The following is a 24,861-nucleotide window of genomic DNA, read 5'->3' as shown; positions in this document are numbered from 1 at the left end:
TATAACCTAAAACATAAACATGATTTCTAGTAATCAAAGCATGATGTGATTTCAGTCAAAGATATATTACAATAATACAAATACATGTTCCAAACCTCAATACTTGACTAATCACCAATCTCTAGAACCAATCAAAACATTTCCGCATTTACCAGTTAAGGTCCTAATCCCAATTCACTGTCTTCATTACCGATAAGGCATTTTTGGTAGATGAAAAAGACTTAGCTGAAAAAATAAATATGAAAAACATAGTTGCCACATAGTTTTCCATCAATGACAACAGAAATAACTGATCAAAGTCATTAAACCAATAATCTCAATCTCTTCATTACTATATCATTACCAACAGTCCTTTACTAGTTCCTCAACATTCTCCATCAACATCCATTATGCCAATCATGCCAACACTTGAAGCATTGATTGCGAGGATATTACCTAAAGGAGTCGGTAAGTATGATGGAAATTTGCCTCTTAAATGTTTTTCATGTAATAAGATAGCTCATTTTGCCTCAACATGTCTAAAAAAAGTTCCTAAGAAATCCTACAAGCCTAAATTTCAGAAGAGATGTTATTATGTTGTTGATGAAGGTGTTTCAAATGATGAATATGACAAAGAAAATATAAGTGATAATGAATGGGTTTTTATTTGTATCAAGGAAGATGATCCAATACCTATTGATTCTGTTAGGTACATGAATGTGGAAAGAGCCTTGGTTGCACAGGTTGAAGAGAAAGATGAAGGGTGATAAACATGCAATGCTCTCATCATATGACAGGTGATAAGAGTAAATTTGTGAGCTTGGAAAAGTATGAAGGAAGACTTGTAAAATTTGGAGATGACAAAGTTGGTATAATCTATGGAAGAGGTTCTATTTCTCTTGATGGTAAGCACAAAATTGATGATGTCTTCTATGTAGAAGTCCTAAAGCATAATCTTTTTAGTGTTGGACAGATGATAGACACGGGATATGATCTTTAGTTCAAGAGTGGGAAGTGTAGAATCTTGGGTAGCTCCGAAATAGAGATTGTGTTAGGTACAAAGACCAAATGTAATGTCCTTTACTCGAATAGCTCCGATAAAAGATGTTTGATTGCTCAAGTCAATGAAAATTGGTTTTGTCATACGAGGATGTGTCATTTAAATTTTGATAGAATTGTTAAGATAAGTTCTACTCAGGCTGTGAGAGATATTCCTAAATTGATGAAACCTGCTAATTCTATGTGCAAAGAATGTCAGTTGGGGAAACAAACTAGAATACATTTCAAGAGTAAGAAGCATTTTTCAAATGCATTATTAGATCTTGTGCATACATATTTGTGTGGACCTTCTAGAGTTAGAATCTTGCAAGGAGATAGATATTTCATGTTGTTGATTGATACTTATTCAAGAATGATGTGAGTTACTTTCTTAAGGGATAAATATGAAGCTTTAGAGAAGTTCAAGATTTTCAAAGCTATGGTTGAGATTGAGACAGTTCTAAAGTTGAAGTGTCTGAGATCTGATAGAGGTGGAGAATTCATTTTTGATTAGTTTAATGCATACTATGAAGAAAATGGGATAAGAAGATAATTGTCTGCTCCGAGAACCCCTCAGCAAAATGGAGTAGTGGAAAGGAAGAACATAACCATTCAAGAAGCTACTACGAATATGATGTTGCAAGGAAATGTTTTACATGTTTAATGGAAAGAAGTTGTGAGTATTGTTGTTTACACTCTTAACCGGGTGCATATCAAAGGTAATACTGATAAGACTCCTTATGAATTATGGTTTGGTCATGCTCCTACTATTAAATATTTTAACATCTTTGGAAGTAAATGCTATGTCAAAAGAGATGAAGATTTAGGAAAGTTTAATGCTAGATGTGATGAAGTAATATTTCTTGGTTATTCGAACAAAAGAAAGGCCTATTGATGTTATAACAATAGACTGAGAAAGATAGTTGAGTGTTGATGTTAGACTTGATGAAAGAAATGAGAAACAAGTCAGATCTTGTGGATATGATTCAAATGATCAAGGTGATAGTACAAAAAAAGGGAAGCAATCTTAGATTTAGGAGTCAAGTTCAGATCATTCTGGTGAATCTAGTAAATCAAGGTGAAGGAACTAGTGCAAATGCAAAAGAAAGAACTGAAGAGTGAAAATTAAGAAAAATTTTAAGACTCCTAGGTAATTAAGGTTGAAACATTTTGAAAATCAAATTATAGGAGATGGAAATAAAGGTGTTAAGACTAGGAGAAGAATTGCAGAAGATCAAGTTGAATATTGTTTGATTTCAAATATTGAACCTAAGGATGTGAATGAAAATTGTAAAGATGAACATTGGCTAAAAGTGATGGAAGAAGAATTGAATCAGATTGAGAAGAAAAATACATGGATTCTTGTTCCTAGAACTAAAGAAAAAAATGTAATTGGAACTAAATGGGTCTTCCAGAACAAACTGAAGATACAAAGCTAGTTGGCAGTCCTATGATGATTGGATGTAAGTTGACTAACGATGATGATTCTCCTAAAGCAAATCAGACTAGATACAGATCTATTATTGGTGGATTGCTACATTTGACTCAAACTAGACATGATATCATGAATGTTGTTTGTCTTGTTTCTAGATTTCAAGTTGATCCTAAGGAATTTGATGTTCTTTCTATTAAAAGAATCTTTAGATATTTGAAAGGAACTATTGATTTTGGTTTATGGTATCCTAAAGATGATGATTTTAATTTGAGTGTCTCTACTGATGTTGATTAGGCAGGAGATGTTGATGACTAGAAGAGTACTAGTGGTGGTGCATTTTTCTTGGGTAAAAGGTTAGTTTCTTGGTTGAGTAAAAAAAAAAATTCAATCTCTCTATCTACTGCAGAGGTGGAATATATTGTTGCTGCTAACAATATGTTGGCAAAAACAATGCAGGAAAACTAAGAGGGTGGGGGGTGAATTAGTTTTCACCAAACTTAAACAAATGAATCTCAACTTCAGATTCAATCAAGAACAACAATAACAAAGATAACCACCACATCAACAACACACATAACACACAAATTTTTGATGTGGAAAACTCGGTTAAGGGAAAAACCATGGTGGGAACCTACCCACAATATGATGACACTCTGGAATAGTATGTGAAAATATTACAATGGAGAATGCACATGCAATCAAGCACACTACCTAGAGCTCACTGCTCAAAAACAATAAAGGGTCGCAACTCTGTGAAGGCTCATTGCCTTACACAGATCAGATAACAATTCAAATTACATGAACTGAAAGAATAGCATCTCTAAATGCCTGATCACAGTTCTGGTTAAGCACACTGTCTACACATAAACACTTCTTTTGTCTTGTCCACACTACCAAAAGATCAATACTCGTGTTCACACATACAATACTCTCACAAATTATAGACACCACTGCAGACATACATCTTACATGATTACAACACTTATTTATACATATCATCAACCTTAACTTCAAGGTTGGATTAACACATAAGACCTAATTACAAAATTACATCACACGATACATAAATCAATATGCAAACCACTACAATGTTGACAAGGACATGGTTGTTAGACATTGTTGTTGATAGGATATATTGTTGTCATTTATGTCAACATATTCATGTGTTTGGGTGTTGCAAAGAAATGTTTTAGTGATTTGGTAATTGCAGAGAATTGATTTGGATTTGTGGTTCTGCATGAAGTTTCTCTAGTCTCTTTACTTCATTCTTTATTGATTTCAAGATGTTTTGTGGTGATTTGGTCAAGTTGTGGATTTTGGTATGGAGACTGGTTTTCAGTGTTTAGTGTTACAATGTTCTGTTGTTTGATCTGGTGAGCTCCGATATGAACATATCTTATGTTGCAGATTTGGGAGAGTATTTGGGATGTTCGTGTGTATCTTCATTTCAAATGGTTCGTGATTTGGTGTTCTAGAATCTATCTTTCTTATCCGAGTTGTTGTTGTTAAGTGTTCTTGAATGTCAGCACATTGATTGATGAAGATTTGCATAAGTGGTGTTGGTGCAGCTATTGCAGATGGTACTAACATGCTTGTTGGTGTTTCCTAATCATGTCATGTTTGTCTTGGTGGTCCACATTGATTTTTGTATGAGTTCCTGATAATATTTTTGGTCTAGTGATATTTTCATGTTATGTGGTATTTTGATGGTGTAACGTGTTGTTGTTGATCATGGTGAGATTTTTGGTGGTTGATTTATGTATCCTGTAATGTAATTTTGTAATTAGGTGCCATGGGTTTGGCCAACTTTGTAGTCAAGGTTAATGATTTGTATAAATGGGTGTAATGTTCATGTAATTTGGTGTGGTTGGTGTTGAGTCTGCATTATCAGAGAATGGTGTATATGTGATAAAGTGAATTTATCTTTTGGTGTGGTGTGTTGAGCAGAGATTAGTGAAGGATAAACATTTGAGATTAACTAGAACTGTCATCAAGGATTAGCAAATGCTATTTTTGCAGTTCATTCTTTTTAGATTGTAGTCTAAATTTTTTTTTAAGGTAATGAACCTTCCCTGAGGGTTGGAGCCTTTTGGGTCATTGTAATTTGAGCAATGAGCTCTAGGAAGTGTGCCTGAATGCATGTGTATTCCTCATTGTAATATTTACACATACTACTGCAGAGTATCATCTCATTGTGGGTAGGTTCCCACCGTGGTTTTTCCCTTAACTGGGTTTTCCACATCAAAAATATTGGTGTTGTGTATTGCTATTATTGTTGTTATCTTTCTTCTTGTTGCAGTTGATCTAATTTGAGATTATGCTTAATTGGTTAAATCCAGTGAAAACTGATTCACCCCCCCTCTCAGTTTTCCTTCTTTGGTATTACCAACAAGTGGTATCAGAGCTAGATCCTCTGAAAGAAGCTTAAATGCTTGAGGAGATCCAAGATGGTAGCTTATGTGATTAAAAAGGACAACCTTAGATTTGATGGAAATGATTATACTCTTTGGAAGGACCAGATGGAATTTCATATGAAGTGTCTTGGTAAAGATTATTGGAAGATTACAAATAATATTTTCAATGTTCCTCCGAATGGACCAATTACTGTTGATGAGATCAAGGAATTTGAAGATAACATAAGGGCTCAGGAAGCGTTGCTGAGTGCTTTGACCAATTCAGAGATGACTAATGTGATGGGACTTCAGACTGTACATGAGATATAGAAAAAGATAGAGGTCCTGTATGAAGGAGATGTGCAAGTTAAAGTTGCTAAATTGCAGAGTTTGAAGGGAAAATATAAGACATTAAAGATGGGAGAAGATGAGAACATAACTTCCTCTATGGATAAAGTGAATGAGCTTGTTATGAACATTAGATGTGTCGATGGAACTCTTGAGGAAGATGAGATTGTTGCTATTGATGAAACCTAGAGTGTGACTACTATGACAAGAGATATGTTGGTTGGTAAACTGGTTGCATTTGAGTTGAGTGAATTTGGAGAATCACATGGTAAATCTGAGACAAGATTTAAAGCCTATGTATCTGGGAAGCAACTGTATGATCTAGGAGAGTTCATCTAGGGTTTCAAGATATGAAAGGGGTATGAGAGAGATGGAAGCATTGGAGAAATAATTGGATGGGCTTGAAGCACTTATTGCTTAGAGATTGCCTAAGGGAGACGTTAAGTATGATGGAAAGTTACCTTTGAAATGTTTCTCTTGTAATAAGATAGGACATTTTGCTTCTAGCCGTCCTGAAAGAATGTCTAGGTATGATAAGCATGAAAGACATGATAGATTTGATAAGCATGATAGATATAAGAAGTATGATAAGCATGATAAACCCTAAAAGACCTACTGGAAGTACAAAAATTAGAAGAGATGCTATTATATTGTTGATGAAGGTGTGACGGATGAGGAATCAGACAATGAGAATTTAGGAGATGAGTTTGTGTTTATTGCTATCAAAGAAGATGATCCAATATCATTGAATCCTACAAAATGCATTATTGAGGAGAAAGCTTTGGCTGCTAAGATTGAAGAAAAAGGTGAATGTGTAATTGACAACAGTTGTTCACATCATATGATAGGTGGGTAAAAGCACAAAGTTGTGTCACACTTTTATAAAATAACTAGCCAATGTTGATTCAACTTTTTAAATTGAATCAAGAGAAAGTAATATATATGCTTTGAATTTTAAAATGATGTAAACTAATAAAATGGATTTTTTTTAATGTATTTTATGTTTATAATTTTTTTTAAAAATTAAAAAATTATTTTAATATGCTTTCTTATAAAGTAAACACTATAATTTAGTTGTTGATAAAATGTTGAAATTGAAGTTACACAAGGCATCACACTTTATATATTAAATTTTACCTTTTTTCTTCAATTTTTTTGTGCATATTGATAATTTGAAACTTTTGTGCAAAAATATATTTCTGACTATTTTTTATGTATATATATTTTTCAATAAATTTGAAAACTTGCATGTACTGAAATATAACTCTTTCCATTCAGCATCACCTTTTTACTTATTATTTATCCAAATTAGAAAAGAATTATATCATCTTAACATAGACTCTTTTCTCTAGTGCTTTTATTTTTTTCAATTTTTTAAAATAAATTTTAGAATTTTTCCTTCACAAGATAATCAACCTTATATTTTAGTGTTGATGGCCTGCTTTTAATAAAAATAAAATATAAAATATAAAAAAAAATTAAAATATTAAAAGATATATATTTTGGAAAAATCACTTATAGATCTATAAAAGGGTATTTTTACATTTCAAAAAAAAATTATTTCTAAGAGTAAGAGTTGTTGAAACATCGAGTTTTTCAAAAAAAAAAAAAAAATTGGTAATTAGACCCAAAGTGGTATAAAATATACATTTAGTAGACAATTCCAATTGGAAAAATTGTGGCCCATATATAACATGGCTATAATGAATCTCTATATACCATATGTTTGACTAAAATTAATTTTTAGTTAGAATTACGTAAATTCACTTGTGCTGATAAGTTGGCCTGAAACGTGACACAATTTTGTGCTTCTACCCAGGTGATAAAAGTAAATTTGTAAATATGGAAAGGTATGATGGTGGTATAGGAAGATTTGGAGATGATAAAGCTTGTGTGATTTGTGGTAGAGGTTCTATATCCTTTGATGGTAAGAATAACACTGATGATGTCTTATATGTTGAAGGATTAAAGCATAATCTTCTGAGTGTTGGACAAATGGTTGACAAGAGATATGATTTAAAATTAAAGAATGGTAAATGAAAGATTCTAAATTATCCCAATGTAGAGATTGCAACAGGGACTAAAACTAAAGGTAATATCTTTCACTTGAATGTCGGTGAGAGAAGTTGTTTGATTTCTTAGATAGATGAAAGCTGGTTGTGGCATAGGAGGATGTGTCATGTTAACTTTGAATATATGGTGAGAATAAGTTCTACTCAAGCTATTAGAGATTTGCCTAATATTGTGAAGCCCTCTAATCCGGTATGTAAAGATGTCAGTTGAGCAAGCAAATAAGAACATCATTTAAAAGCAAATTATATACATCTAAAGAACTGCTAGGTTGTGTGCATACTAAATTGTGTGGTTTTACTAGAGTGAGAAGCATGCAGGGTGATAGGTACTTCATGTTGTTGATTTATGACTACTCTAGAATGATGTGGGTGACTTTTCTAAGGGAGAAATCAGAAGCATTGGAGAAATTGAAGATATTCGAAGAAAAGGTGGACACTGAGATAGGGTTGACGCTATAGTGTCTGAGATCTGACAAAAGAGGAGAATTTACATCTGGTGAGTGATGAATTATATAAGAGGAATGGAATTAGAAGACAATTATCTACTCCTAGAACCTCACAGCAGAATAGAGTTGTTGAAATAAAGAATATAACAATTTTGGATGCTTCTAGAATGATGGTGATTGAAGGAAATGTTGCACAAACCTTTTGGAAAGAAGTTGTTAGCATTGTTGTTTACACAATCAATTGAGTGCATATAAATTGTGATTCTAGTAAGAATCCTTATGAGCTATGGTTTGGTCATGTTCCTACAGTTAGATATTTCAAAGTTTTTGGAAGTAAATATTATATCAAAAGAGATGAGGATATAGGAAATTTTGATGTAAGATGTGATGAAGGAATCTTCTTGGGATATTCTACTTAGAGTAAGGCCTACACGTGTTATAATAATAGGTTGGATAAGACAGGGGAAAGTGCAAATGTTAAAGTTGATGAATGTTTTGGAAAGAAGATCAGAGCATGCAAATATGAGATTGATGAACAAGATATTGTTTCTAAGTTTGCACAAAATGAGATCCTAAAGCAAATTAATCTGGTAGAGACAGTTAATCCGGATATTATTGTTGTTGGTGAAGGACTTCAAGAGCCTGAGAATCAGAATAATTTGAAGACTCCAAGGTATGTAAAACTAAATCACTCTGAGAATCAGACTATTGGTGATAAGAACAAGGGTGTAATGACTAGGAGAAGACTTGTTGTTGAAGAGATATGTTTGATTTCTAAGATTGAACCTAAAGTTGTTGCTGAAGCATGTAAGGATGAGAATTTTATAAAATCTATGGAAGAGGAGTTGAATCAGATTGAAAAGAATAACACTTGGGAGCTTGTTTTGAGACCTAAAGACAAAAATGTTGAATGAAGCCGGTGAAGTGGTAAGAAGCAAAGTGAAATTGGTATGTAAGGGATTCTCTCAGATGGAAGGTATTGATTATGAAGAAAATTTTGCTCCTATAGCTAGAATTGGAGCTGTTAGATTGTTGCTTGCATATGCTTCTTATAAGAATTTCAAGATTTATTAGATGGATGTCAAGTCAGCCTTTTTGAATGGTGATCTGGAGGAGGAAGTCTACATTGAGCAACCAGAAGGATTTTCTTTATCAGATGAAGGAGACACGGTATGCAGATTGAAGAAAGTACTGTATGGACTAAAGAAAGCCCCAAGAGCCTGGTATGCAAGATTAGATAAGTATTTAATGAAGTTAGGAATTTTTAAAGGTACTACTAACAATAACTTATACTTTAAGGTTGAGAATGATAACATTTGATTATTGAAGTATTTGTGGATGACATTATTTTTGGAGGAGATGTTGATTTGAGTATAAATTTTGTTGATGATATGCAAAAGGAATTTGAGATGTCTATGATAGGTGAGATGAAATTATTCTTAGGATTGCAGATTACTTAGACCAATAAAGGTATTTTCATTTCTCAATCGAAGTATGTGAAGGAATTGTTGAAGAAATTTGGGCTAGCTAATTCTAAACCTATTGGAACTCTTATGGTGACTAGATGCAAGTTGTCTAAGAATGATGACTATAAGAAAGGGAATCAGACCTTGTGTAGATCTATGGTTGGTGGACAGTTGTACCTGACTCAGACTAGACTGAATATTATACATGTTGTGTGTCTCTATGTTAGATTTCAAGTTGATCCTAAAGAGACTCATGTTACTGCTCTTAAAAGAATTTTCAGATATTTGAAGGGAACTATTGATTATGGGCTATGGTATCCGAAGAATGATGATTTTATGCTCTATGCCTATATAGATGTTGATTGGGTAGGTGATGTAGATAACCGAAAGAGCACTACCAGTGGAGATTTCTTTTTGGGGAAGAAGTTGGTTTTATGGGCTAGCAAGAAACAAGATGCTATATCTATATCTATTGTTGAAGATGAATACATTGTTGCTACTACAAATTGTACTCAGATAGTTGTTGGCAATTGACACTCATTGGATTTATATGTTGTCATTAATGGAAACAATATTCTATAGAAGGCATATACCGACAGATACCAACATTTGGAGGCTTACACCGACAGATATTGGCATTGGAGTAATCAGGGTCATCACCAACACCGACACCAATATCCAACACTTCATTGAAGCCGACATTAGTTTGGGATCTGAAATGTTTTATTTGTAAAATCATTTTGTAATTATTGTATAGGGCCAACATTGAATATCTTTTATATTGTAAGCCGACATAAGGCATATTGTTTTTAAAGGGTATATAAGTCAGTTTGTTAGGTCATTTTGAAATATGACAAGGTAGTAGAACTGTGTAATGTGAAGGATATGTATGTAGGTCATTTGTATGCAAAATTTATATCATGCTATGGTTAGTAGATAGTTTGTAAAGCATTCTTGGATGAAAATACATGTCGGTAAAAGGGTTCAAGGTTTATGGACTGGTACAGAATAGAGCTATAATCAGAACTCTTTTTGGTATTGTAGATGTATTTTGTGAGCTCGCCATTACTATTTTATTTCAGCAAAAGCTTGTAGTTAATGAGACTCTTTTGTGTTGAGTAGTGTGCTCTAGGCAGTGTGCCTTCCTACATGTGTAGGCCCCCATGATATGTAATATCTTTCATATGGCTAGTGAATTGATATTGTGGGTCACAAATCCCACCGTGGTTTTTCTTCTTTGAGGTTTTCCACGTATAAATTTAGTGTGTTGTGGTGTTCATTCATGTGGCTGGTTTATTTACTGTTGGCATTCTACACTCTTATGAGAATAGTTGGTGTTGTCATTGATGGCAACCATCTAGCCACCTTCTGGCACTCATTTGGTAAAGCCACCGGCAGGCACTGGTACCGACATAGACATCTACATACACTGGCAGACACTTCACCAACAACAGCAACAATGCATACTGGCACCCTAGCCGATAGGGAATAAACATTTGTTTATTGTATTTAAATGTAATTATCTTTTGTAAAGCCGACATGGCATATTGCAAAAGACTCATATATATTTATGAGATCTTATTGGTCATTTTGTGTATCAAGGCAGTATGCACGGAGAGAATATATGGATGATATTTTGTATAAGGAGATATAGTTGACAGTGAAGGTTTCGGTTATATAATAAGCTTAAACCAGTACTGAACCTGGCATAGTTGATGTTGATTCAAAGCAGTACATTGTATTGAATTTCATAATCCACTTTTGTAGACAGTGTGACTCTTATTCATCAGTGAGCTCTAGGCAGTTAGCCTTCCTGCATGTGCAGGCCCCTCATTGTAAGTAATATTTATTCATTGGCTAGTGAGTGAATATTGTGGATCACAAATCCCACTGAGGTTTTTCCCACACTGGGTTTCCTTGTTAAACATCTTGTGTTATGGTGTGTTTTCTATGTTGTCTTTATTGTTCTTGTTTATTGCATTAATTCTTATTTACCGGTACACTGTTTTGGGATGCAAAGTTTTTAATGTTTAAATATTCTACTAACTGGTTAGATACTGATTCACCCCCCCCCTCTTAGTATCTTTGGGACTGTCATTAATCCTAAAAATTTGTATCAAAGTCTGGTCCTCTATTTTCAAAAGCCTTATAGCTTGAGGAAGATTTTGACACCGATACAAATTGAGAACTTAAGAAACTAATTGGAAGGAGCTCTTGTAGATGATGATGTAGAGAAGTTGAAGAATGTCAAACTTGAAGATGATCTAAGGACTGCACAGGAATTCATTCAAGGACTTTATGAGAATCTTACTATAGCTCGAAATAAAAGAAAAGAACTTCATGAGATGATGCAGAATGATAATAATGAAAAGGAAACTCTTAATGAACTTGTGAACAAGTTGAGACAAGAAAACAATAATATGAAGAATAAAATGCAAGATATGACTATGAGGTTTTGTAAAGACATTGAAGACATGAAGAAGAATGAAGATGACTTGACTAGGAGACTCAATGATGTTGGAAATGAAAATCTAAGACTTAGTCATGAAAATGATATGTTTAAGATAGATCGGATTCACATGCAACATGACAAAACCGAGCTTATGTGACAAAAAGGAATTCTTCAAAATGAGTTGGCTACTGCAAATCAACACAAAAATAAATTCAAGAAAAGTTCAGGGGAATTTGATAATATACTGAAAAAGTCAGAAACCTAATGGAGATACTAATGGAATTGGATTTGAAGTTGGAGAAAGTTTTGGTACTGCAAACAATCATGATCACAGTAAACCGGTAAAACAACCTAGTGCTTAGAAGTTTAATGGCAAATGTTTCAATTGCAATAAATATGGTCACAAAGCAAATCAATGTAGATTTAGAAACTATCAGAACATCAATGCACCCACTGGTCAATGTTCCAAATGCAACAAAGTTGGTCATAATTTAGAAAACTACGGAATGAATATGAAATGTTATGTTTGTAGAAGATATGGGCACTTATCTAATAAATGCAGAACACAAACCGACATAGGATATGGAAAAGCTATTCAGAGGAATAATGTGACTTGTTATGCTTGTAACAAGATTGGACATATTGCAAAATTCTATAGAAGTAAGACTTCACCGACAAATAATAAAGGACCCAGTTTGAAAGGCAAAGAAAAGGTAGATGAGGTAAAGGAAGAATTTTCAAAACAATGTATTAGGAAGACAGATCAGAATGTTGATGAGACTGTTTCTTCACTGGTAGAATAGAGTATCACCCCACCGATAGAAGATTCTTCATCCAACTAAGAAGTAACCCTTTAGGGATATTGCAGCAAATTGAATATCATGCAAATTACCCTCGGTTGATGGTGAGAAGATAGATTTCTTCTTTATCGGCAAATGTGTTAAGTTTTCACTTAACCGATGAGGATTTAATGTGGTTGTTGAAAGAAATGTCATTATAAATCATTGGATTTTCCTCATTTTTGATTCACCGAGCATTCAAAATCAGCAGAGAGCGTGAAATCTGAGCTAAGGCATTCAAGGCGAAGGTGTGAAGTGATTTCTTTCAAGCATTCAGAGATTATTAGGTAGCTAAAGGTATTTTTCAAATGGCTTCTTCTTCTGCTCCCAAATTTATTGCGAACCCTACTATTTTGGAAAACATAAAACGCCCTAGGCCCGTGTTTAAAATTATTCCCGAAGTAGCTAAGCAAGATGATTCCATAGGAGAATTTTCAAAGATTCCTAAAGGTGTAGCTTATGCTGAAGACCCTAGGATATATACTCATTGCAACATTGAAGAAATAGGTTCTGAAGAATTGTTGAAAATATTTAGAACTGTAATTTGTGAAGAAAATGTCACTATTAAATCTAGCACAAGATTGTGGAGACTTTAGGTTTTGTTGAAATATTAAATATCCCTAAATTTCCAGAAGAAGTAGTGAGAATTGTCCTAAGTAGGGCACATGGAGAATTTCTATGGTTAGACTCTGTCTGTAAATTTACCTGGCAAGCAATTAGGGCAGTAACAGGTTTACCCCCAACCGGCAGCAGACCAGACAAAACAAAGAAAGTCCCTAACAACAAAGTAATGACCCTAACTGGAGCAACATCAGACAGTAGATCACTAAGAGTGATTGACATCAAGGATATCAATGTGAGATTCATAAGTATGTTTTTAGGTTACAAGACTACACATGCAAATAGACTTAATTTAGTTTCTAGTCTTTGCATTAATAGTGCTTATGAAATGGTCAACAACAATACAATAATTGATGTGTGTGAATGGCTGAAAGATGAACTCATAGATAATTTGAAAAAGATTAAAGGTGATAAGAAAGAGACATTTCATTTTGGTAATCTCTTAGTATGCTTAATGTTGTATTTCACAAAGGAAATCCCCGGTATAGGACATAGAGACTTTGGATATGACATACCAGTAGGAAAACAATTACAGGAAGCTTTTACCGGCATGGGAACTGCAAAGGACAACAATATAACTGAATACTTTAAAGCTTTTCAAGCCAAAATGAAAACTAGAGAAAGACTACCGCCAAGTGTAGTGGATAAATATGATTAAGAAATTTGTTTTGTAATCAAGAAGGATGATACATGGATGGAAGTTGTAGTTCCTAGGACTGTATGGGTAACAAAAATGGGTTGTGAGGTAGATCTCAACATTATTGAGAATTATGCAAAAGCTTTGTTAGATGCACCAAGAGAACCAACAGAAGAAGTTTTTGGTAGTGCTGAAACAATTGAAAGTAATGTGAAAACAATGAAGCAAAGGAAGAAAAGAGAGAAATATATAAGAGATGCATCAAAGCAGGTAAAGGAAAACAAAGAAAATGTTATGAACATTACTGGTATAACAGCTAGTGAGTTGGAAGGACTGCAACCGAAGGCACACATTTCGCCGATTGGCACATCTTCTGACAGTGAGATACTAGGTGAATTCAAAAGAGCTAAAACGAAGAGAAAACCTTCACCGGTACCCTCTCCTCCACCCAGAAGAATAAGGACCTTAAAGAAGAAACAACAGGCAGTAAGGCAACCGACTAAGAAACTAACTCCCAAGAAGAAACCGAAACCGATAATACCTTTATTGGATAATTTGTTGAATGAAATAACTGATGATGGCAATTTTGTTGGTGTAAATAAATTTTCATTTTGGATATTATTACACTTACTTAAGTTAACTTAGGATAATGCATCTCTTCGTAGTTTGGATTTGAGACACTTAGGGAAGTGTGCACTTAGGGATAGAGCTTGTAGGAGAAATTCCACCTTTTGTGGTTTTATTTTCCTGTTACACTCCACATTCAGTGGGTCATCCACCTCTTGTGGAATATTATATTATTTCTCCTACCTACCCTTAGTATTTCTTACCTACCCTTAGTATTTCTTACCTACCCTTGTTTCTCATTGAGCCACATGTCATATTTGTGTGCTCATACATCCATATGGCCTTGCCTATATAAGCAAGCCTCTATTCATTGTATTGGTTAATCCAGTTGATCATTTGTATATTGATGAGAATATAGTTTGTTCTTGTCATTCTATTGTCTCTTTTATGCTTTTCATTGTGCCCTTGATCTTGGCAAAATCCTACATGGTATCAGAGTTGTTGGGGCTTCATTGATCAGTTTTTGGAGACATCGTGGAAGGCTTCTATTTTCGGATTTGGGGATCTTCATTTTTTGGGGGCATCATACAGCGATTTGGATATCACCATTGAATCTGGGGGGCTGTTTCCATAAATTTCGACTATAAAGTCGACCTATTTTGGTGAGAAATTTTTTTTCCCCATTTTGGCTAATGTCATACGGATTTCGAAATTTTTTTTTTTAAAAAACAAAATTATTTTTCAAAAATTTCGAAAAATTTCAAAAAAAAATCAAAAAAAATAAACTTTTTGTTTGGGGGTCTGCAGACCCCCCCGTACACAGTACCTCCGTGTCGCAGGTTTTGCAGCGCCGCTCCAAATGTCGCGTCGCCGCCGTGCAGGTCCTCCCGCCACCGCCCGCGCCGAGATCTGCCACCGCTAGCACCCAGGATCCCTCGCCAGTCACCTCGGTTTCCCCCAACCGTTGGTCTCTGAACGCCGGCAGCTCCCATCCTCCCTGCTTCCTACCACCACCGATCCCTCGGCTCCGGCCACCTACTTTGCCGGCGACCACCTAACCCAGGCGGCAACCACATCTGCCACGTGGTAGGCGGCCACTGGCCCACGGGAAAACAGTCATCTGCAACGCCACGTCAGATCCATACAGTTCATACTGCACAGTCACTACGCCACGCAGTCATTTGTATAGTGCCATGTCATACGTACAATCTGCACAGTCAGCAGTCCGTACAGTACGGACACCCAGTCAGCAGGGAGGCGAAGTTTTTGCGATGGTCATACGGCCGTCAAATTTAAAATAGTGACTTGCTGATGTCAGCACCACATCAGCACTTTTTGGAAATTTTTTAACCCCTCTCCATTGGGCTTTTCAGTTTTGCAGTCCAACTTTGGAAGGCCATATCTTGCTCATTTTTGCTCATTTTTTGGTGCAATTTGTTTTGAAATGAGCTAAAATTTCATGATCTTTGCAGTGGTGTGGTTATTTTCTAATTTTGGTGCATAGTTTTTTTGGAATTTTCGGATTCTCTCAGCTGTACCTGTCCAATCCTCAATTCTGCAACTTCAAAGGCCTCGTTTGAGCTCATACGACCTCCTTTTAAGGTGCCATTTTTTTTTAAAGTGCTTATTTTTTTGTCTACTTTCAGAATCTTATGATCAGATTTTTTGCAAGTGGCCCATTGTACATGCACTACTTATAAAGTAACAAATCATGACATTTGGGGGGGGTTCTTTGATTGAATGAATTTAGTGGGGTGTCTTGTGTGATTGTGCCTCTCTTTGTGCTCTTTCCATTCTTGTTGCAATAAGTCCTAATAAGTTTCCACCATTAACTCCACATAATTATGCATCATGGAAAATTAAAGTATGGAGTAAACTAATGGAAAAGGGTCTCACACACTACATAGATGGAACAATAACAACACCACCTGATCCTAAGGCTGATCCAATTGCTCAATTAGAATGGCTCACAAAGAATTGCATGGCTCTTGGAACCTTATGCAAGTATGTATCAGATGACCTCATTTTCCACATTGAGAAGTGTAAAACAATTAAAGAGGCTTCGAATAAGTTTCAAAAATTGTATGGACAAGTTGATGAAATCAGAGGCTATCAGATTGACAATGAGCTCACCAAATTAGATCCCAAGAGCTTTGATACAATCCAAGATTATGTAACCAAAGCAAATGAGCTAAGAGCAAAGCTAAAGGATTGTGGAATTGACAAAAAGGATGCTCAGTTGATCTTCAACTTGTTGGATAAGCTTGCACCAGAATATGCAGCATTTGTATCTAGCTTCCAAACTCATCGTTTGATAGTGGGGAGTTCTTATGTTATGCCTTCATTTGATGCTTTCACAGAAATGTTGATATTGGAACAATCTAAGTTGTTGAACATGGGATTTCTCAAGTCTTCAAAGTCCAAGGCTTTGGTAGCAAATCAAGGAAATCAAGGAAGTCAAGGCAAAGATTCCAACAAGAAGAAGAAGCAATCCAAGTCTAAGCCACACCAGGAAAAAGGACAACCATCCTCTCCATCACAAGGCGATTTTTCATCCTCTTCCAAGAAGGGGACACCACCTAAGAAGGATAAACCAACTTGTGCATATTGCAAAAAGTATGGTCATGATGAGCATCGATGCCATGCAAAGCAAGTTGATGAGTTAACCAATCTTCTCAAGAAAAACAAAATCAACTTGCCATCCGCCTACACAAAGAAGGATTCAACTCCTTCCTCTTCCTCACAGTCTAAGGGAAAAGGGCAAGCATTTGTGGCTACAACAGGTTCTTCACAGCAATGGATACTTGACTCGGGTGCCTCATATCACATGGGTTCTACAAAGGAGCAGTTTTCTTCATTGGAGCCATCTAAGGTACCTCACATTTACATAGGTGATGACACACAAGTAGAGGTTGAAGGGAAAGGTTCAGTTGACATGGATGATGGAACATTTGAGAATGTTCTCTATGTTCCTAACTTGTCTACCAACCTTCTCTCCATCTACCAAATCACTCACTATGGGAATGGGAAAAAGGTTGAGTTTACACCAGATTCAGTTGTGGTAAAGGAACTTGATGATGATGCCTTGGTAGCAGTGGGACAAGTCAATGACAACTCAAGACTTTATTCATTTTCCCACTTTGTGCCAAGTTCACCTTCTAGGGCCTTGCTTACTCATTCAAATTCAGAAAGTAAGCTATGGCATGAGCGGTTTGGTCACCTCAACTACCGCTATCTTCAGCAGCTAAGCACTAAAAACATGGTCACAGGTCTACCTCGAATCAATTTTTCAGAGGGTGTATGTTCAGGTTGTTCCATGGGCAAGCATCCCGAAGAGAAGTTTGATAAAGGGAAAGCTTGGAGAGCTTTGGAAGTTCTTCAACTTGTTCATAGTGATGTAGCAGGTCCATTTCTAGCACCTTCATTCAGTAAGGCCCGCTATGTTCTTACCTTCATTGATGACTACTCCCGCTTCACTTGGGTCTACTTTCTCATTCATAAGAGTGAAGTATTTGACATATTTTAGGACTTCAAGACTCGTGTGGAGAAGCAATCAAGGAAAGTGGTCAAGATTCTTCGCACAGATAATGGAAGGGAATATGTGAACAAAGGACTTAAGGATTTTTTTACATTTGAGGGGATTGATCTTCAGCATTCTGTAGCATACACTCCACAGAAGAACGGGGTTGCAGAACGCAAGAATAGAACTCTCAAAGAAATGGCTAGTTGTATGATACATGCACATTCTCTTGATCCCGCTTTTTGGGCAGAGGCTATCAGTTGTGCCACACACATCCAGAATCGGGTTCCTCACAAAGCTTTACAAGGTATTACTCCTTTTGAAGCTTGGGCTGGTAGGAAACCGATTGTGAGACATTTCAGAGTCTTTGGGTGTCCAGCATGGGCTCGCATACCTCCACAGAAATGAAGGGCATTGGAACCTCAGAGTCAACCTTGCATATTTGTTGGATATCCTGAGGGTGCTAAGGCATACAAATTGATGGATCCAGAGACACATGAGGTATTCATTGAGAGGAGTGTTCACTTTGAGGAAATCTCTCCTAGCTTAGCCTCTATACCTCCTCCACCTTCCTCCATTGTGGATAGTGATGTGAGTGATTTAGATGATGAGACTCCCTCAACTCCGACTCACAGGGTTACACCTCCGTAGGGTCCACTTGCAGTTGAGGAGCCTCGTTCTCCACCTCCACCTAGACCTCATTGGGCTCGACAGACACTTCAGTCCACGGGATCTCTTGTTGGGGATCCTTCAAATACATGGAGAACTCGATCACAACATCAGGATCTTCCACTTGCATTCACTTCTATTGCTTCTGATCCACAGACATTTAGGGAAGCATCAGGGGTTCCTAAGTGGGACCAAGCTATGGAGGAAGAGTATAGTTCCTTGATGAGGAACAACACATGGGATCTAGTCCATCTCCCTAAGGGGAGAAAGATGGTTCGATGTAAGTGGATCTATCGGACCAGGTTTGCAGCAGATGGTAGTGTGGATAAGTATAAGGCTCGGCTTGTTGCAAAAGGTTTCTCCCAGGTTGCAGGTGTTGACTATACTGAGACCTTTGCACCCGTAGCCAAGATGAATTCCATTCATTTGACACTTGCTATTGTTGTAGCTCATGGTTGGGTTGTACATCAGATGGATATGAAGAGTGCTTTTCTTCATGGTGATCTTGATGAGGAGATTTATATGGAGTAGCCACAGGGTTTCATCTAGGATACTTCTTTGGTTTGCAGACTAAGGAAATCTCTCTATGGCCTTAAGCAGGCCCCCAGGGCTTGGTATGACAAGATGGATTCCTTTCTTCTCTCTGCAAGGTTCACCAGGTGTCATTCCGATCCGAATGTCTACATTTTGTGACAGGATGACTCTCACTTGATACTTGTGCTCTATGTTGATGACTTGATCATTACAAGGAGTACTTCATCCATCATTAGCAGGGTCAAATCTGCTTTGCATGATAGATTTGCTATGACTGACTTGGGTCCTTTGCACTACTTTCTCGAGATAGAGATTTCACAGTCACCTTCTGGGATCACACTATCACAGCCCAAGTATGCTCTTGATCTACTTGCACACTTTCATATGGCTGATTGTAAGCCTGCCCCAACTCCCTTTCTTTCAGGAGTCAAGCTTGAGGCTCATTGTTCTTCTCCACCAGTTGATGCCACTTTGTATCATCAGCTTGTGGGTAGTCTCATCTACTTGACTCATACACGGCCTAATATTTCATTTGCAGTTGGCATGGTTTCCCGCTTCATTCAGGATCCACATGACCTTCATTGGAAAGCCACCAAACGCATCCTTCATTACATCCAGGGTACACATCACTATGGGATTCACTATGCAATAGGCATAGGACTTCGCTTGGTTGGTTACACAGACTCCAATTGGGCTGGCGATCTAGTTGATCATAAGTCTACTTCTAGTTACAGTTTTCACCTTGGTTCGGGCCCCATTTGTTGGCAGAGCAAGAAGCAACATGCTATTGCTCTCTCTTTGACTGAGGCTGAGTATCAAGGCGCTGTTAACGCAGCGACTGAGACCATTTGGCTCCAGCAGATTCTCACAGAGTTTGGATTCACCACTCCATGGCCGACAGTTCTACATTGCAACAATCAGAGTGCTATTGCGATCTCGAAGAACCCGGTCCAGCACCAGCAGACCAAACACATCGAGATTCATATGCACTATATCCGAGAGCTCATCCAAGAGCAGGTCATTGATTTGCAGTATTGTCCTACAACAGAGCAGGTTGCTGACATATTCACCAAACCTTTCACCGAGAGTAAGTTCCAACAGTTGCGAGCTCTCTTGGGGGTGCGAGATGTGTCATTAGGGGGGGTCAACTGACTTCTCCTTCCTCTCTTATGGGGGGGACTTTTTCCTCTTTGAGGTTTTGTCCTTCTTCTTTGAGAGCCTTTTGTACATTCATCTCTCTTTTGGGGTGGAGTTTTTTTTTCCCACTGGGTTTTCTCCCTTTCTCCGTTTGTGAGAGATTGCATTGCATAGTTTTGCTTGCATTTGCATATTGTACATGGGTACCTATCATGGCCTAGTAGCCGGGACCCATCTTGCATTGTTGACTTGAGTCTTCATTCCCCTAAGTTGCACTTAAGGGGGGGTGTTGGTGTAAATAAATATTCATTTTGGATATTATTACACTTACTTAAGTTAACTTAGGATAATGCATCTCTTCATAGTTTGGATTTGAGACACTTAGGGAAGTGTGCACTTAGGGATAGAGCTTGTAGGAGAAATTCCACCTTTTGTGGTTTTATTTTGCTATTACACTCCACATTCGGTGGGTCATCCACCTCTTGTGGAATATTATATTATTTCTCCTACCTACCCTTAGTATTTCTTACCTACCCTTGTTTCTCATTGAGCCACATGTCATATTTGTGTGCTCATACATCCATATGGCCTTGCCTATATAAGCAGGCCTCTATTCATTGTATTGGTTAATCCAGTTGATCATTTGTATATTGATGAGAATATAGTTTGTTCTTGTCATTCTATTGTCTCTTTTATGCTTTTCATTATGCCCTTGATCTTGGCAAAATCCTACAAATTTGGATAATGTGAGCAAATTGTATAACACATTCAATGATTCAGAAAAGGAAAGCATTGAAATCAATATAATTTTACATCTGGATATATATAAGAAAGTTTTAATTGAAGTTGTGGATGACTTGCCTAATGAACTATATAGAAGATTAGATGCAAAGAGGATTACAGTGATGGAATTGGACAAGAAACTTAAAATTGAAAAACTTCTAGCTGTACATCTGGTTAACTCAAAAGAGGATATTGATGACCTGATTTGTGAGGCTAATAGATCCATTTTTGCTAGTGGTCACCGACAAGTAAGTTTGATGGCAGGTAGAGTAAATGAGATTGAAGAGGAGACTGCTGATAAATGGGATATCTTCTTTGTGGAAAAAGAAAAACAAGAGCAATTGAACAGACTGAAGAAAACATTCAAGGTTTATCAGAAGGATAAGGACAAAGGGAAAGGTAAAGTTGGTAGAATAGCGAACATCAAGATAACTAATAACTTGCCACCACCTCTGGATACTGCACCAGTACATATTGTTGATCCACCGGTTACTGAAAGTGAAGGTATCACACATGATAACACTAATCCCAAATCTGAAATACTATTCACCATGAATATAGATACACAGGAAGTGAATATTGTTATGGATAAGGATGGTACAAAGGCTAAGGATGATAATGTTGACAGTGGCAATAATTCTAATAAACCAGTAGAGACTGTTGAGGTTGAGATCCCAACAGAGCAATCATTACAAACTAAGAAACCATTGGATACTGGGAAGAATACTGAAAGTATATATGCTGGCATAGAAAAACCTACTGAGACAGAGACACTAACAGTTGATAACATAGAGAAACCAATAGAAGCAGAGGTACATATTGAGGTAGTGAAACTGGTAATCACTGAGATACCTAAGCAATCATAAAAACCATTACTAGTTGAAATGCAAACTCAGACTGATCCACCGAAGGATAAAATAGGCAAAATGGTTACAAATGTTGGAAGCACAGAGGTAATTAAGTTAGTTGGTCAGACATCCAGTACTTCATCAAGTGAATTCATACCTACTAATGTAACAGAGGTACTCCTGGACTCAATCAAGAAGATAATTGACTGCAATGTATTGGCCTACAAGGCAATTGATGACACCATACCAATTCTTAAATTGATTGCACCGAAATGTAGCATAGATCATGTAAAGGATTCTTTAGGTAAATTGAACACATTGTCCAAATTTATTACTGACAATGTAATAACGGTTGATAAGGTGAATGAGGACACCTTCAAAGAGAAAGTTGAAAAGGAGAAGGATAAATTCTTTGAGGATACAATAAAGAAGTGCACAGAACACATGAATATACTTTTACTGACATTGAACAGTACAATTTTGGAATATAAAGAGTTGTATAGAGAAACATGCAAACCACATATTTTGACATAGGACATAGAAAAGGAAATAAGCAGAGTACAGAAAGAAATAAATGATATGGCTGATAATATAATTGGTTCATCCGAACCTATATCAGTTATTGAGCAGGAAATAATAGGTTTTGAGGAGAAATTGGAGAAATCTGAGTAAGAGAAGGCAAGGATTAAGGCTAATGCCAGATAACTTAAGTATAAACTTGGTCCTAAGTTGGACAATCTAATCTCTCTAAGAAATAAAATCTCTAAAGCATTACTTCAAGGAGAAAGATCACCGGAAGAGAACATGCATCATCTCACCAACACGATCCAAAAGACTAAGGCAACCTTAAATGACATCAATAGGTTCATGCAGAGTTTAAATTTGGTTTTGGCAGACATATTTCAGATTGTAACCAACCGGTTACAAACTTTAAGGTGAAATTTTTGCACTCGTTTGACAATTTTTGACAACCTTTGTCATTGATGTCAAAGGGGGAGTAGTGGACAAAGAAAAACAATTAATCAGAGGAGATCATCTGCATAGGTGGACCACATCTTTTTGCTATTTTGGACTTCACATTTTGGAAACAGTTTTTGGATTTTTCTCATGAGTGTTGCCATCAACGCCAAAGGGGGAGATTGTTGGATTCTACACTCTTATGAGAATAGTTGGTGTTGTCATTGATGGCAACCATCTAGCAACCTTCTGGCTCTCATCTGGTAAAGCCACTGGTAGGCACCAGCACTGACAGACATCTACATACATCGGCAAACACTTCACCGGCAGTAGCGACAATGCGTACCGACACCCCAGCCGACAGGGAATAAACTTTTGTTTATTGTATTTAAATGTAATTATCTTTTGTAAAGTTGACATGGCATATTGTAAAAGACTCATATATATGTATGAGATCTTATAGGTCATTTTGTGTATCAGGGCACTATGCATGGAGAGAATATATGGATGATATTTTGAATAAGGAGATATAGTTGACAGTGAAGATTTTGGTTATAGAATGAGCTTAAACCGGTATTGAACCTGGCATAGTTAATGCTGATTTGAAGCAGTACATTGTATTGGATTTCATAATCCACTTTTGTAGTCAGTTTGACTCTTATTGAGCAATGAGATCTAGGCAGTTGGCCTTCCTGCATGTGCAAGCCCCTCATTGTAGGTAATATTTATTCATTGGCCAGTGAGTGAATATTGTGGGTCACAAATCCCACCGAGGTTTTTCCCACATCGGGTTTCCTCTTTAAACATCTTGTGTTATGGTGTGTTTTCTATGTTGTCTTTATTGTTCCTATTTATTGCATTAATTCTTATTTACCAGTACACTATTTTGGGATGCAAAATTTTTAATAAGTTTAAATATTCTACTAACCGGTTAGATACTGGTTCACCCCCCCTCTCAGTATCTTTGGGACTTTCATTAGTCCTAACATTTACTTCATGTTATATGTTTCTTCATTTACCAGTTTATGTGTATGCTATAAAAGGTTAAAATCTTGTGTTACCGGTAGAATACTGATTCACCACCCCCCCCCCCTCAGTTTTCTTGGATTCATTGTATTCCAACAATTGGTATCAGAGCCTGGTACCTCAAAGGAAGTTTAACAGCTTGAGGAAGATCCTGAAACTGGAATCATTGAACATGGCTATGGAGAAGCAACTTGAGATGGCACTTGAGGATTATGATACTGAAAGGATGAAGAACTTAAAGCTGCAAGATGAATTGAATTTTGCTAATGAATTCATTCTTGTTATGCAAGAAAGGTTATCATCAGCTCAAGCTAGTAGTAAGGAACTTTTGCAAAACCAGGATGATGAAGAGAAAAATGCACTTAAGGATCAATGTCAGAAACTGAGTCAAGCGAACATGCTCATGAAGAATGAAATGCAAGACCTAACTATGAGGATGTCAAAAGATATTGAGGACAAAAAGAAGAAGGAAGAAAATCTTGCTATATCTCTAAAGAACAAATTTGAAGAATGTGGCAGATTGACTCATGAAAATAATATGTTGAGAACTGATTTGGTACAATCCTGAAATAATGAACAAGAGATAAAGAGACAAATAATGACTCTAAGAGATGATCTGACTACTACAAGTGAGTACAAAGAAAAATTCAGGATTAGTGTTGCACAGTTGGATGATTTATTGAAAATACAAAGATAGAGTGAAGATTCTAGAGGACTTCGATTTGTACAAAACAAAAGCTCTGATACTACAAATGAAGATCAGTCAACTTGCATGCCGAACTCATCAGACCGGAGGAAACCGGTAAGGCAATCTAGTGCTTATAAATTCAATGGTAGATATTTTTTTTGTAATAAATTTGGGCATTTGGCTAGACAATGTAGAAATAGAGCAAATCAAAACTACAATTCAATTCTTGGTCAATGCACAAATTACAAGAAATATGGTCACAAGTCGAAAGATTGCAGAATGAATGTTAAGTGTCATGCATGTGGAAAGTTTGGAAATTTGGCTAATAAATGTAGGTCAAGGAATGACACTCGATATGTCAAAGCAATTCAAAAGAAAAATGTTACATATTATGCATGCAAGAAGC

This window comes from Cryptomeria japonica, chromosome 6, assembly GCF_030272615.1.
Source record: "Cryptomeria japonica chromosome 6, Sugi_1.0, whole genome shotgun sequence".
Classification (NCBI taxonomy): Eukaryota; Viridiplantae; Streptophyta; class Pinopsida; order Cupressales; family Cupressaceae; genus Cryptomeria; species Cryptomeria japonica.
Note: the sequence above shows the minus strand (reverse complement) of the source record.